Raw genomic sequence first — 15,000 nt, 5'->3', positions numbered from 1 at the left:
ACCGCCACGAGCGCCGCGGCGGTTGTGAGATTTGATTCAGCCATATCTTTCTGAATGTAACTTGTATTTTTACGGGGCCAGGCTTCCAGCATGGACCCGTATTGTTATTCGCATTATTCCATTTCTTCTTCTTCTGCCGTTTTTGCCAGTTCTGGCTGAACCGTGCATACGCTTTTTATGAAACTCGGCCATATGATAGATGGTCATGAAAAACGATCAAAAAATAAATCTCACAATCTTTCGTCAAAAGGTGGCGCTATAGCACTCAGTTGAAAATGCCAACTTTGAACAGGTACAACTCATGCCCTGTTTTACCTACAGCCATAAAACTTCAATACACACATGCGTCTCCTCATGATGAACAACTTTCACACTCTGACTTTTGACCTCTGACCCTTAGATCTCCCACCATTTCGAATTATATGAAAAACAGTTAAAACCTATCTCCTCCTGGGATTTTTGAGTAATCTGCACGAAACTTTTTACACATGAACTTTGGACCTATACCAAAAAACGTTTGCAAAATATCTTCCATAAGTGAAAAAATGAAGCTTTAATGAGCCAATGAATATTGCAGTTTTATGACAATTATTCATCTGCCCCTAACACATACATGCAGACTTACCATTCTTTGAAACTTTGCAGAAATGTAAAGGGCCATTCCAAATATCACTGAAACCAATCTTACTCCAATTGGTCAAACGGGGGCGCTATAGCAATTTTTTGAAAATTGAAACTTTAAACAGGCAAAAGTCATGCCTCGTTTGGCCGACAGCCATTAGACCTGCTTACACATGTGCCTTGACTAATGAGGAACACATCTATCACGTTAACCCGTAAGCACCGCCCTTATATTGTCCGCAATCTTGAGCAGTTTGAAAAACACTTAAACCCAGGATTTTTCAGCTATTTGCGTGAAACTGTATCATCTGTGTGATCTCCTTTCACAGGTTCTTGTCTGTTGGTGGCTTCTCGCTTAAATGTGTGCCCCACAACCTGAAGGTCACCAGTTCAAGCCTCACTTGGTGCAGACTTCATGTAAGTTGCATTTCACACAACATGACTATCAATGAATACATCTGCAATTGTTAAAGATAACATGAAATACTTAATTGAGTGTTTTTTACATACAGCTGATCTACAATCTCACAACTTTTCAGATAGCAATGAGAGTATGTTTTTTCAATGTATAACACTTCATTGTGAAAATAGCCGATGTACAATCTGACAACTTTTAATGGTTTGTGAGCTTGTAGATCGGCTACTTTCACTAGTTTTGGTTCTGAGGAGATGTACAATTTGTTCATTGGTAAATGGTTTGTGAACGAGTGATCTTTGTGTTAGTGAAACAGGGGCTTGGGTCATGACAGAAGGCAAGAGTTTGTGATCCTCAACAGACAATATCAGCCTGGACAAAGCTATAGCACTATAGGTAGTGTTGCCGCTACCTAAGAGTGCCTCACGATCGCAAGGTTGCCGGTTCAAGCCTCACTTGATGCAGACTCATTTAAGTTGAATTGCAAAAAACATGACTCAATCTATTCCGTTTCCATGGCTCTCTCTCTCTCTTCAATCTATTCCGTTTCTATCTTCAATCTATTCCGTTTCCATGTCTCTCTCTCTGTCTCTTCAATCTATTCGGTTTCTATCTTCAATCTATTCCGTTTCCATGTCTCTGTCTCTTCAATCTATTCCGTCTCTCTCTCTCTCTCTCTCTCTCTCTCTCTCTCTCTCTCTCTCTCTCTCTCTCTCTCTCTCTCTCTCTCTCTCTCTCTCTCTCTCTCTCTCTCTCTCTCTCTCTCTCTCTCTCTCTCTCTCTCTCTCTCTCTCTCTCTCTCTCTGAGGCTCGGCCATAGCTGAGTGGTTAGGGAGCCAGAGGCTCTGGTTGACCCAGGTACGATTCCAGGCCAGCAAATGTGTCGATGAAATGAAATTTGTCCCTGAGCAAGACTCTAAACCCCTTATTGCTCACAGGCCCTCATTGGAAACAAGACCGCAAGGACTTTCATGAAATTATCATTTCTCTTTCTCTCTCCTGGCCCCGTATTATCGCTGCTTGCAGCTATATTTATAATTGTATTTTTCATATGATCTGTAAAGTTTATATTTTCATTTGCTACCAGGCATGAATTCATTATAATTTATTATATATATTTTTCCTTATTTTCTTTCTTTATTTACACGTGCGTAATAAACGAAGCATTTGAGATTTCATCCGCCCAGATCTTTCTGAATTTTACTTGAATTATTATAATTTTAATGTTTATATGATCCGTAAATTTTATATTTTCATGTGGTATCAGGTATGAATTTATTTTAATTTATTTTATTATTTTATTTCATTTATTTACATGCGCGCAATTACACACGCATCTAACTATTGGACTCAGCTCTGGGGACACGGTGCGGCTGCAGAGTTCACCTTGAAATTTGTCATTACAATTTTACTGTAGCCTAATCCACAAAAGTGTGACTGACTGTTAATTCCTTGAGTCAATACATTGTGTTTTTATCACCGGTGCCAGTATTATTATTATTATTGTTAATAGACCTTGCAACATAGAGCAACTTAAGTGCTTGCAGAACTTAATAATATAAGCACACTTATTCTCCAGGCAGACAGACAGAAACAGTCTGTCTGTCTGTCTGTCTGTCTGTCTGTCTGTCTGTCTGTCTGTCTGTCTGTCTGTCTGTCTGTCTGTCTGTCTGTCTGTCTGTCTGTCTGTCTGTCTGTCTGTCGGTATATATACGTGCATAAATTAAGCTTGGGTCATTGGTCAATGAACCTGGTGTGTCGGTCAGAAAATAACTGATCTATAAACTCACAACTCATCGCATCCTCATTCATTTCACTGGTCAAATGCAACAGACAGACAGCCAGCCAGACAGACAGACAGACAGACAGACAGACAGACAGACCGATCCAGGCCGTGACACCAAAAATAGCCGATCAACAAGCTGCAGCGCGATAGATAGATAGATAGATAGATAGATAGATAGATAGATAGATAGATAGATAGATAGATAGATAGATAGATAATATAAATATATTATACTGTAGGCTACACGGTTATAACCAAAGATAATTATGATAGGCTATATTATTATATTAGGCTATTAACATTATGCAAGCTAATTATATTTACCATGGTTACGTCAATAAGAAGACAGACAGATCTGTCTGTCTGTCTGTCTGTCTGTCTGTCTGTCTGTCTGTCTGTCTGGACGGACGGACGGACGGACGGACGGACGGACTTACGGACAGATTGATAAGTAGACTTGATTATAGCCAATATATTATTTTATTTTCATTTACACATGCACCTTTTCATCCAAATTGTGTGTTATATTATTTACTTGTAGCATGGTTAATTAATAGTCCCTGTTTGCATAGCCCCCAAATCGGGCTCCCCAAGTTTTGCTCGCTGTGTGAACTGTTCAAAGACGCAACAACAAGCTCCATACTAGCACTCGGTGGTACTGGTGCGTCTCTGTCTGTCTGTCTGTCTGTCTGTCTGTCTGTCTGTCTGTCTGTCTGGCTGGCTGGCTGGCTGTCTGTCTGTCTGTTGCATTTGACCAGTGAAATGAATGAGGATGCGATGAGTTGTGAGTTTATAGATCAGTTATTTTCTGACCGACACACCAGGTTCATTGACCAATGACCCAAGCTTAATTTATGCACGTATATATACCGACAGACAGACAGACAGACAGACAGACAGACAGACAGACAGACAGACAGACTGTTTCTGTCGTCTGTCTGGAGAATAAGTGTGCTTAAGTTCTGCAAGCACTTAAGTTGCTCTATGTTGCAAGGTCTATTAACAATAATAATAATAATACTGGCACCGGTGATAAAAACACAATGTATTGACTCAAGGAATTAACAGTCAGTCACACTTTTGTGGATTAGGCTACAGTAAAATTGTAATGACAAATTTCAAGGTGAACTCTGCAGCCGCACCGTGTCCCCAGAGCTGAGTCCAATAGTTAGATGCGTGTGTAATTGCGCGCATGTAAATAAATGAAATAAAATAATAAAATAAATTAAAATAAATTCATGCCTGATACCACATGAAAATATAAAATTTACGGATCATATAAACATTAAAATTATAATAATTCAAGTAAAATTCAGAAAGATCTGGGCGGATGAAATCTCAAATGCTTCGTTCATTACGCACGTGTAAATAAAGAAAGAAAATAAGGAAAAATATATATAATAAATTATAATGAATTCATGCCTGGTAGCAAATTAAAATATAAACTTTACAGATCATATGAAAAATACAATTATAAAAATACAAGTTACATTCAGAAAGATATGGCCGAATCAAATCTCAACTGCTCTGGATCAAATGCGCAAAATATACAATTATTACTATCCACCCGTTGGGCGGGGGGGCGTCCCGGGGGGGGGGGGGGGGGGCACGCAGGTGGGGGGGACATGTGGGGGGGGGGGCTGCGACAGAAGAGCGCAGATATGGTCGATGGATCGGATGGCGGACCCTACGTGGCGCTCGCGGCGCTTGGGGCGGTTTTCACGGCGGTCGTGGCGTTCGCCACAACCGCCGCGGCACTCGCGGCGAGCGCCACAACCGCCGCGCCGCCCGTCAACGCCACATTTTGGAAGATCTGGCGGACGCGGCGGTTATGGCTGAAAATCTGACGGACGCGGCGCCGGCGGCGGTTATGGCGGAAGATCTGGCGGACGCGGCGGAGGCGGCGGTTATGGCGGAGGCCGCCACGACGGCCGCCACCCGCCGTGGCGGTCGTGGCGGCCGCGGCGGTCGTGGCGGCCGCGGCGGCCGCCGCGGCGCACGCCACTGCCACATTTGGATCTCGCCCCTCCTGCCAAATTGAGCGGCTTCCTATAATAGCTGATATTGAGCAGTACCTTGCTAATTGTTTAGCCCTCCTTTTGGAGAGGCCGGCCATTTGCAGGCCCCTCACAACCAACTTGTGCACGTGTCCTAGACTACCAAAGATAAAAACCAAAAGTTTAGATCTGTAGCCTAGCTGAGAGATGGTCTGCTCTAGCTGTTGATATTTTAGCACTTTGGTTAGGAAGGCTTCCTCTAAGCTGTAATCAAAAGTACAGCCGACCTCGAGAATGAACACCTCCCTATGGTTCTCATTAACAGCAATGACATCAGGGGTGTTAGCTGAAATGTTAGAGAACACAGAATCATCGTTACACAGGTTAAACACACACACACACACACACACACACACACACACACACACACACACACACACACACACACACACACACACACACACACACACACACACACACACACACACACAGCTTTAGTGACAGAACTCAGGAAAGTCTTGACTAGCTACAGACTCAGTGTTTGTACTCAATTTCGTCGACTAAAACTATGACAAAATATGTTGGTCAACTACCTTCTTTCACTGACAAAAACTAAATAAAGACTAAATAAAAACTAAGATATGATGACTAAAACTGAGACTAAATATAATGACAACTTCGTCAACAAATAAAAACTAGCTAAATGTTAGTGAGGGATCTAGTGGAGAAGAGATCCAGTAGAACTAAAAGACATTTTATGTTTGGTTGCCCTCGGGTGTTGTGCTCTGAAAATAGCAGATCTACAAGCTCACAACTCACATCTCAGCGCCGCAGCGCGATGCGTTGTGAGCTTGTAGTTCGGCTTTTTTCAGCTTGCAACCAAGTGTAGAATCAGCCATTATGACGCCATCAAGGCCCAAGATAACATTGTGTCGACAAAATCAACTGTAGATTTAGTCGACTAAAATCATATTTAGTTGGCTAGACTAAAGTAGACTAAAACCAAAACTTTTCAGATGACCAAAATATGACTAAAACAACATTACATTTTATTCAAAAGACTATGACAATTTGCTGTCAAAATTAACACTCCATAAGGGAAGACAGACTATATGCACCCACTGCACACAAATGTGGTGGAAACAGAACTACACTTTCTAACCACCTGCCCACTGTACGAAGACATCAGAGACTCATACTTCCCACAGATTACATATACATACACCCAAAGTGAGTTTGAAAACATGACCAATGACAAAAACCTCCCATCATACCTACTGGGAGAAATACAACAATGTGTGAACACAGCTGCAAGATTTGTGAACTGTTGTGATGAAAGAAAATTAGCCAATGGAATACAACCACCCTTAAGGACTACTAACCATTGAGCTTCCTGCACTATATAATGTGTATATGTGATTCTTAGCCAAGCGTTGCTATCGGGTAAGCCGCCAAGGCGGGTGGCCAATCCTATCGATCCGAGTAGTATTCCTGCGTTCCTTTTACTTTTTGTAGTCCTATAGTGACGCGTTAGGGAGTGAAAAAGACATAGCGGTAGTAACTGATGCCTATTTGTGAGAATGTGTTGACATAGCACATAGCAACAGGAACCCCAAAAGGGGTTCCCATCCTGAAAGGTATAGTTACAAATAGGGGTTCCCGCCCTAAATGGGTTAAAGACACAGAGGTACTGACTGTATGGACATCTAAGGACCTCAATGGAAACAAGACCGCAAGGACTTTTTTGAACGGACCAAAGTATTTTAAATGTAACTGTGCTATTTTACATTTTTGTCTAATAAAATATTCAATCAATCAATCAATCAAACATACTGTATCGGTTGGATTGGCGGTTCTGGAAAACCACCAATCCGACCGACTTCACGGCGGACACTGCACTCCCTCGGGTCTTCGGCGACACTGTCACCGAGTTTGAGGTCGATCGGTCGGACAGTACTCGTGAGGCGCCATGGACAGATTCACTGACCACTGACATGGACAGATACACTGACCACTGACATGGACAGATACACTGACCACTGACATGGACAGATACACTGACCACTGACATGGACAGATACACTGACCACTGACATGCATGCAGAGATTTTGCGCATTTTTGGTAGTATATAGATTTCCTAAAAAAGCATCTCGCAAGCTCAGGTTACCATGGTTACCTGATATTGACTTGGAGATCGGTATGGAGCCGTGTGGAACTCCATATTTGGTCAAGACTGATGTCATATTTGATGAGGTCAGATTTCAGTCAGCTTGACTTAAAAGCTGATTACACAGTGTGAGGAGCTTTAGTCAAAGATAAAAGGTCCTGCATTGTAAAGACATACATCACTGGTTGAAGACCCCCCAGAACCTCTTCTCGTACAGCAAAACGTTCTAGATATAAGGAGGTATTACAATATTTCCAGTGTTTCACACTTCTATTCTCAGTGTGTAGAAATGGCGTCCGCCAGCAGTCTGCTGTCTGAAGAGCACTTCCTGTGTTCTATCTGTATGGATGTGCTGACTGTTCCAGTCACCATTCCATGTGGACACAACTACTGCAAAATATGTATCACACATTACTGGGACACTAATGTTTGTCGGTGTCCACTGTGTAAAGAAACCTTCAACAAGAGACCAAAAGCATCCGTCAATACTTTTATTTCTGAGATGGTTCATCAGTTCAGGAATCACATGTGGAAAGAAGAATATGAAGCAAAGACAGAGGCTGAAATTCAGCAGATGATCCAGGAGAGACAAGTGAAGATTCTGGAGGTCAAACACTCAGTAGAGCTAAAAAAGAAAGACGCAGACACAGTGATGGCCGACAGCGTGCAGGTCTTCAATGGTCTCAATACATCTCTAATCAGCTGTATTCAGAGAAGACAGGCTGAGTTAATTTGTGTGATTGAAGAGAAGCAGAAAACAACAGAGAAACAGGCTGAAGGCTTTGTCAAAGAGATGAAAAGGGAAATCACTCAGTTAGAGACAAGAAGCTCTGAGCTGAAGCAGCTCTCAAACTCTGAAGACCACCTCAAGCTCCTCCAGAACTTCACATCTACCAACACCCCTCCACCCACCAGGGACTGGACGAATGTCAAAGTCAATCAGTCTTCATATGTGGGGACTGTGAGGACAGCTGTGGCTCAGCTGGAGAAGATACTCAGTCAAGAGATGGAGAGGAAGCTATGTGATGTTGAGCTGAGGAGGATCCAGCAATACGCGGCGGATGTGACTCTGGACCCTGATACATCATACTGTGAACTCATCTTGTCCAAGGATGGAAAACAAGTGAATCATGGAGGCAGAAAGAAGAAGCTCCCGAAGAAAAAAGAGAGATTCTCCAATTGCGTGTGTGTCTTAGGAAAACAAAGCTTCTCCTCAGGGAGGTTTTACTATGAGGTTCAGGTTAACGGTAAGACTGAGTGGGATCTTGGAGTGGCCAGAGAGTCCATCAAAAGGAAGGGACAAATCACACTAAAACCCAATAATGGTTACTGGACTATATGGTTAAGGAATGGAAATGAGTACGAGGCTCTTGCTGACCCTGGTGTCCTCCTCCCTGTAAGAGAGAAGGTCCAGAAAGTAGGAGTGTTTGTGGATTATGAGGAGGGTCTGGTCTCCTTTTATGATGTGGAGGCCAGACTTCATCTCTACTCTTTCACTGGCTGCACCTTCACTGAGAAACTATATCCATACTTTGGTCCCAGTCTTAATTTTGATAGCACAAACTCTGCTCCTCTGATCATCTCTCCTGTCAACATGGGCACTGGTCTTGGTGGGGACGGAGGAGACATATCCCCTCCAATTTCAAAAAGAAGAAAAACATGAAGTTGTCCCCTCCAGTAGATGTTTTAAACCACATATAGACCACACCCATTTACGCCAGACAAGATTTTTGCAGTTTTTGCTAGTACCCTTACAGATTGCTTCCACACACATTACGTCTGTGGTCAAGTGATTAAGATGTATCTGTCAGCTTTTTTTTCGTATTCCATTCCTTTCTTATTCCATTCCGAGTGGCTAAGATTGGTTTGTGGGAGGGGTTAGGGTTAGCCAATTATTTTTTTATTCAAATTGGCCTCATGGTGGTGCTATAAAAGCCCACTTCACATTTCCGCCAACAACTCTTGAACTATAGGTCGTACAATAAAAATGTATTCCTCGGACTATGACACAACGTCCCATATAGCTGGCCATTTGTGCCAGTCTGACAGACTTTCAGCGATTTTACGTTTTCTTCAAAACACACTTTTTGCGGTGCATTGTAAGCTCGTAGATCTCCTATTTGCACTACTAGACCGCTGTCCCGTAACTCCTGTTGGGCACCAGCCTACTTGGGAACGATGCAAATTAGGAATGCAAGCCCTTCCCGCTTAAGTAATGTCTCTGTCTCTGTCTGTCTGTCTGTCTGTCTGTCTGTCTGTCTGTCTGTCTATCTGTCTGTGTCCCTCTGTTTACTCTCAATGAAATGTTAAATCTTGGTCCCGCTGAATCTTAATTTTCGGTCTTTGTAAGGGGAGGAGCATGGAGCAGCCCGCCACGCCTCCCTCCTCACACGCTCTTTGACATCTGGTACGAGAGGGAGGAGCATGGACGGAACCACCTCCAGAGGGAGGAGCATGGACGGAACCACCTCCAGAGGGAGGAGCATGGACTGAACCACCTCCAGAGGGAGGAGCATGGACGGAACCACCTCCAGAGGGAGGAGCATGGACTGAACCACCTCCAGAGGGATGGGCTGAATACATTCGATAAATGAAGGTTAGCCGATGGAATACAACCAGGACTACTAACCATTGAGTTTCCTGCACTATCTGTACCGAGTAGACCTCTAGACCTGCTGCACATATAAATAGAGCTGCTACCTTTAAACACATTTAAAATCTGAGGATAATGACCGATGAGTTCAATAACAGACTGCTAGCTAATCAGAGGCTCAGAGCACCTGCTCATATCAACCTGTCTGATCAAAGACTCAGAGCACCTGCTCATATCAACCTGTCTAATCAGAGGCTCAGAGCACCTGCTCATATCAACCTGTCTAATCAAAGACTCAGAGCACCTGCTCATATCAACCTGTCTAATCAGAGGCTCAGAACACCTGCTCATATCATCCTGTACTGCTTGGTTTTATGCTTTATCCAACATGACAGCCATGTAAACAAACACACCATGTCATTTACAACTAAACGTTGCTCTCAAGAATGTTTTGAGGGGGGATACCTGTACTTTTTGGATACGATGTGCGAAAAAAGGTAAAAATAACAACGACAATGGCCAACCGTTCTCCATTGTCACACTCTACCGGCAGCCTATGAAGAGGAACCTCATACAGCGGAGGGAGAGGTTCTGATCGGAGCTGATTTACAGGGAGAGGAGCTGAAAACAGAGGCTGTTGGTTGAGCATAAAGACAACTGTGTGCATGTGAGACAGAACCAGAGAGGAAGGCCTTGTGCATTGTTTATCCAGACGTGTGTGTGTGTGTGTGTGTGTGTGTGTGTGTGTGTGTGTGTGTGTGTGTGTGTGTGTGTGTGTGTGTGTGTGTGTGTGTGTGTGTGTGTGTGCGCGCGCGCACGCACGTGTGTGTCTGCGTGTGCGCTTACACTTGTGAGGGTCATTGTGTGAGGACCGTTTTCTTGGTCCTCACAAAGGGTTAAAGATGAAGGCTTTTCAGACAGAAATCTACTGACGTTTTCATTGAGAGGCGAGCGGGGTTAAAATAATGTTGATGTGTGTGTGTGTGTGTGTGTGTGTGTGTGTGTGTGTGTGTGTGTGTGTGTGTGTGTGTGTGTGTGTGTGTGTGTGTGTGTGTGTGTGTGTGTGTCTCAGACTTGTTTTCACAGAGCGTTAAGCAGCCGCTGGCTCTTCCAGTCTGCTGCGTTCCTGTGATGATGAGACGTAGGGATCGGCTCTAAAGCCAACAAGTTCACCGGCTCGGCGTACCAACCACATCCTCACAGCCTCACCGGAGCTTGTAGATCTGCTATTTTCAAACATTTCATTACTTTCACTTTTGGTGCTTTAAGTACATTTTGATACCAATACTTTAGTACTTTTACTCACATACATTTTGAATTCCGGACTTTAACTTGTAACAGAGTACTTCTACATTGCAGTATTGATACTTGTACTTAAGTAAAAGATTTAAGTACTTGTTCCACCACTGGTGTGTGTGTGTGTGTGTGTGTGTGTGTGTGTGTGTGTGTGTGTGTGTGTGTGTGTGTGTGTGTGTGTGTGTGCGTGCCAGGCAGTAACACGCCTAATGAGACTGACATTTTACAGACCCCCACACTTATCACAGAGAATAGCGCACACACACGCACGCACGCACGCACACACACACACACACACACACACACACACACACACACACACACACACACACACACACACACACACACACACACACACACACACACACACACACACACACACACACACACACACACACACACACACACACACACACACACACACGCTTCCAGCTACACAGAAAATAAACATCAACAGAACCGGAGTCATTAGCAGGCAGCCAGCAAGACAGTCAGTCACTAATGTCTGAAAATAGCAGATCTACAAGCTCACAGCGCGTCGCGACGCGTTGTGAGCTTGTAGATCTGCTATTTTCAAATAGCCTCTACGTGTAAAATAGGGCTTAAGTGGTTAATGTATGTTTTATAATATAGTCATTTATATCTGCAAAGTAACTAGTAACTCAAGTTTTCAGATAATTGTAGTGGAGTAAAAGTACAATAATTGCCTCCGAGATGTAGTGGAGTAGAAGTAAAAGTATTGCAAATTGGAAATACTCTTGTAAAGTAACTCAACATTGTACCTAAGTACAGTACCGCTGTTCATAAGGCCAGTCAAAGTGTCAAGGCTACAAGGCGTTGCCAGATTTCACAGGAGAAACAAGTGGCCAGGTCTCCGAAAACAAGTCCAAAAGAGAAGCCATAGGTCACATGATCATGCAACACGTTGTGAGCTTGTAGATCTGCCAAATATCCCCAACAAGCTACACTATAGAAACAAGCCCAAATAAACAACTACACTTTAGAAACAAGCCCAAATAAACAACTACACTTTAGAAACACGCCCAAATAAAACAACTACACTTTAGAAACACGCCCAAATAAAACAACTACACTTTAGAAACAAGCCCAAATAAAACAACTACACTTTAGAAACAAGCCTAAAAAAGACACTAACCCGCAACTGCCAATATTTACAAGCTACTTTTACAGAAAAGAAAAAACACAAGCCCAAAGTGGCTTGTAATAAGCAGACATGGCAACGCAGCTGCCAGCTGATGAAAGTCATCTAAAATAAAAGTGCAAAGCCTTTGACACGTTCAACCCACGGTGTGATTCGTTTGGCCTCTGTAATGCTGTCAGCCAGCAATGGAGATTTAAGCCATTTTGACCGGGAACGCATCTGTGTCATTTAGAGATTTTTTTTTTGGCTGTTAAAAAAATAGTAGATCTACAAGATCTTGTAGATCTGCTATTTTTGAAAAGAAATCGTGAAAATGTTTGCAAATCTTTGAATTTAAAGCGAACATTTGTCAAATATCTTGTTCCAGGGACCCCCCCCCCCCCCCCCAGATGCAAACATTTGAGTTAAAAATGTTAGCTTTAAAAAGTATATTCAAAGATTTGAAAAAAATAGCAGATCTACAAGCTCATAGCGCGGCACTCGGTGCCGCGCTATGAGCTTGTAGATCTGCTAATCTTTTTTTTTATAGTCAAAGAAATCTAAAAATGACACAGTTGCGTTCCCGATCTTAATGCGTTAATCCATGTGAATAATAATATGAACTGAAATGAACTGACAGCAGTTCATCACGGCTTTAAATCCCAGTGAATATCCCTTACTTCTTTAGTTTTCTACATTTTGTTATTTATTACATAATTTTTTTCTGACAGTTTTCCACAAATATTAACACATTTTCATGAATTTGTTTTCATTGAAAACACATTTTTTTTTATTTTTTTATTTCACGAATAAAATAAAAAATAATCAAAGAAATTCCCTAAATTAGAAAACAAATGTTTAAGAAGTGGTGGAAATATAGCGGATCGCGTTGTGAGCTTGTAGATCTGCTATTTTCACAAGTTTGGGTCCGGGGCGAACATCTCATTTCTCTTTTGGGTCTCGAGCTAAAACGTTTGGGAACAATGGTTTAACTTTAAACCATGTGACTTTGAACTGAAATGAACTGAACTCAGTGGTGCAGCCAGAACGCTATAGTATAGACTGGGCATAGGGCAGGAGCGGGTGGGCCACGCATGCCCACCCAGGCCCACCCATGGCTGCGCCCCTGACTGAACTGAGTCCAGTTCATCATGGCTTTAAATGAACTGAACTGAGACCAGTTCATCATGGCTTTAAATGAACTGAACTGAGTCCAGTTCATCATGGCTTTAAATGAACTGAACTGAGACCAGTTCATCATGGCTTTAAATGAACTGAACTGAGTCCAGTTCATCATGGCTTTAAATGAACTGAACTGAGAACAGTTCATCATGGCTTTAAATGAACTGAACTGAGTCCAGTTCATCATGGCTTTAAATGAACTGAACTGAGTCCAGTTCATCATGGCTTTAAATTAACTGAACTGAGAACAGTTCATCATGGCTTTAAATGAACTGAACTGAGACCAGTTCATCATGGCTTTAAATGAACTGAACTGAGTCCAGTTCATCATGGCTTTAAATGAACTGAACTGAGTCCAGTTCATCATGGCTTTAAATGAACTGAACTGAGTCCAGTTCATCATGGCTTTAAATGAACTGAACTGAGACCAGTTCATCATGACTTTAAATGAACTGAACTGAGTCCAGTTCATCATGGCTTTAAATGAACTGAACTGAATCCAGTTCAACGGCCAAAGCAAGTGTGAAATAAAACAATCAGAAAACAAATGCATGTTACACCGTGTGTGTGCGTGTGTGTGTGTGTGTGTGTGTGTGTGTGTGTGTGTGTGTGTGTGTGTGTGTGTGTGTGTGTACGTGTGCGTGTGCGTGTGCGCGCGCGTGTGTGTGTGCGCGTGTGTGCGTGTGTGTGTGTGTGTGAACAGCTGCTGCTGGGCTCTCTGGCTGCTTAAAGGCCTTGTGTGCATCGACACGTCTGATTTGTGTACAAGCACACGTGCATAGTTATTGTGTGACCCGCACACACACGCACACACGCGCACGCACGCACGCACGCACGCACGCACGCACACACACACACACACACACACACACACACACACACACACACACACACACACACACACACACACACACACACACACACACACACACACACACACACACACACACAGAGTATCAGGGTGGTTTAAATGGCAGGTTGATGAGTGTCAGCCCTCTAAACTGCTGATAAAAAGTTATTTTGGGGGGGGAGGGGTCACCAGATGATTAGCTTAAAGGGATAGTTCACTTGATGACCGGCAGCGGTTCCGTTAAGAGACACAAAGAGTTTCCTTTGTGTCTCTTAAGGGTCCGCTGGTCATCAAATGATTGTCTTAGGAATGAGTCAAAAACTAAAACATATCCATGAATTCAAGTCTCCATGGGGTGACGAATACATGGAAATGTTTTTTTTGGGTGAACTATCCCTTTAATGTGGAACATTGTTTTCTCACTCAACAGTAAACAGATCAACATACAGTATAAGTGTATACAGGCTCTCTCTCTCTCTCTCTCTCTCTCTCTCTCTCTCTCTCTCTCTCTCTCTCTCTCTCTCTCTCTCTCTCTCTCTCTCTCTCTCTCTCTCTCTCTCTCTCTCTCTCTCTCTCTCTCCCCCCATGTATTCTTGTCACTCATTGGCTGACAGTACTCTGTCTGTATAAGATGTCACTATTGGATTGGTGTAAGCGTCCTCTGTAATGGAGAACACCTTCTTCTTCTTCTTCTTCTTCTTCTTCTTCTTCTTCTTCTTCTTCTTCTTCTTCTTCTTCTTCTTCTTCTCTTCTTCTTCTTCTTCTTCTTCTTCTTCTCACTAATGAAGTCCATTTCCTGTCATCAGTCACATGATCTAGACATGTCCAATCAATCCCAGAGACAGACAGCATCATCAATTACCCGTCAGAGCCACCTAAACCTATTAAGCCTGAATACTTTGCTGTGCGACGGCAAGCAAACACACAACAGCTGATCTTATTTAGTGTGAA

At 42.9% G+C, this 15,000-nt stretch overlaps 2 protein-coding genes across 2 annotated transcripts in view; both read right to left on the bottom strand.

The window, feature by feature from the left end:
• The window catches only part of LOC311063058 (pyrin-like), a gene marked incomplete at its 5' end in the record, with an annotated part of 670,464 nt that overhangs the window by 128,451 nt on the left and 527,013 nt on the right, over positions 1 to 15,000 (bottom strand). The window lies entirely within an intron of this gene.
• ppp1r14c (protein phosphatase 1, regulatory (inhibitor) subunit 14C) overlaps positions 1 to 15,000 on the bottom strand; it is a gene marked incomplete at both ends in the record, with an annotated part of 27,157 nt that overhangs the window by 3,384 nt on the left and 8,773 nt on the right. The window lies entirely within an intron of this gene.

The sequence above is a fragment of the Gymnoscopelus microlampas genome (genome assembly GCF_963454915.1).
Source record: "Gymnoscopelus microlampas genome assembly, chromosome: 16".
In the NCBI taxonomy this organism is placed as follows: Eukaryota; Metazoa; Chordata; class Actinopteri; order Myctophiformes; family Myctophidae; genus Gymnoscopelus; species Gymnoscopelus microlampas.
The sequence above is the reverse complement of the archived record's forward strand: the minus strand, read 5'-3'. Positions and strand labels throughout refer to the sequence as shown.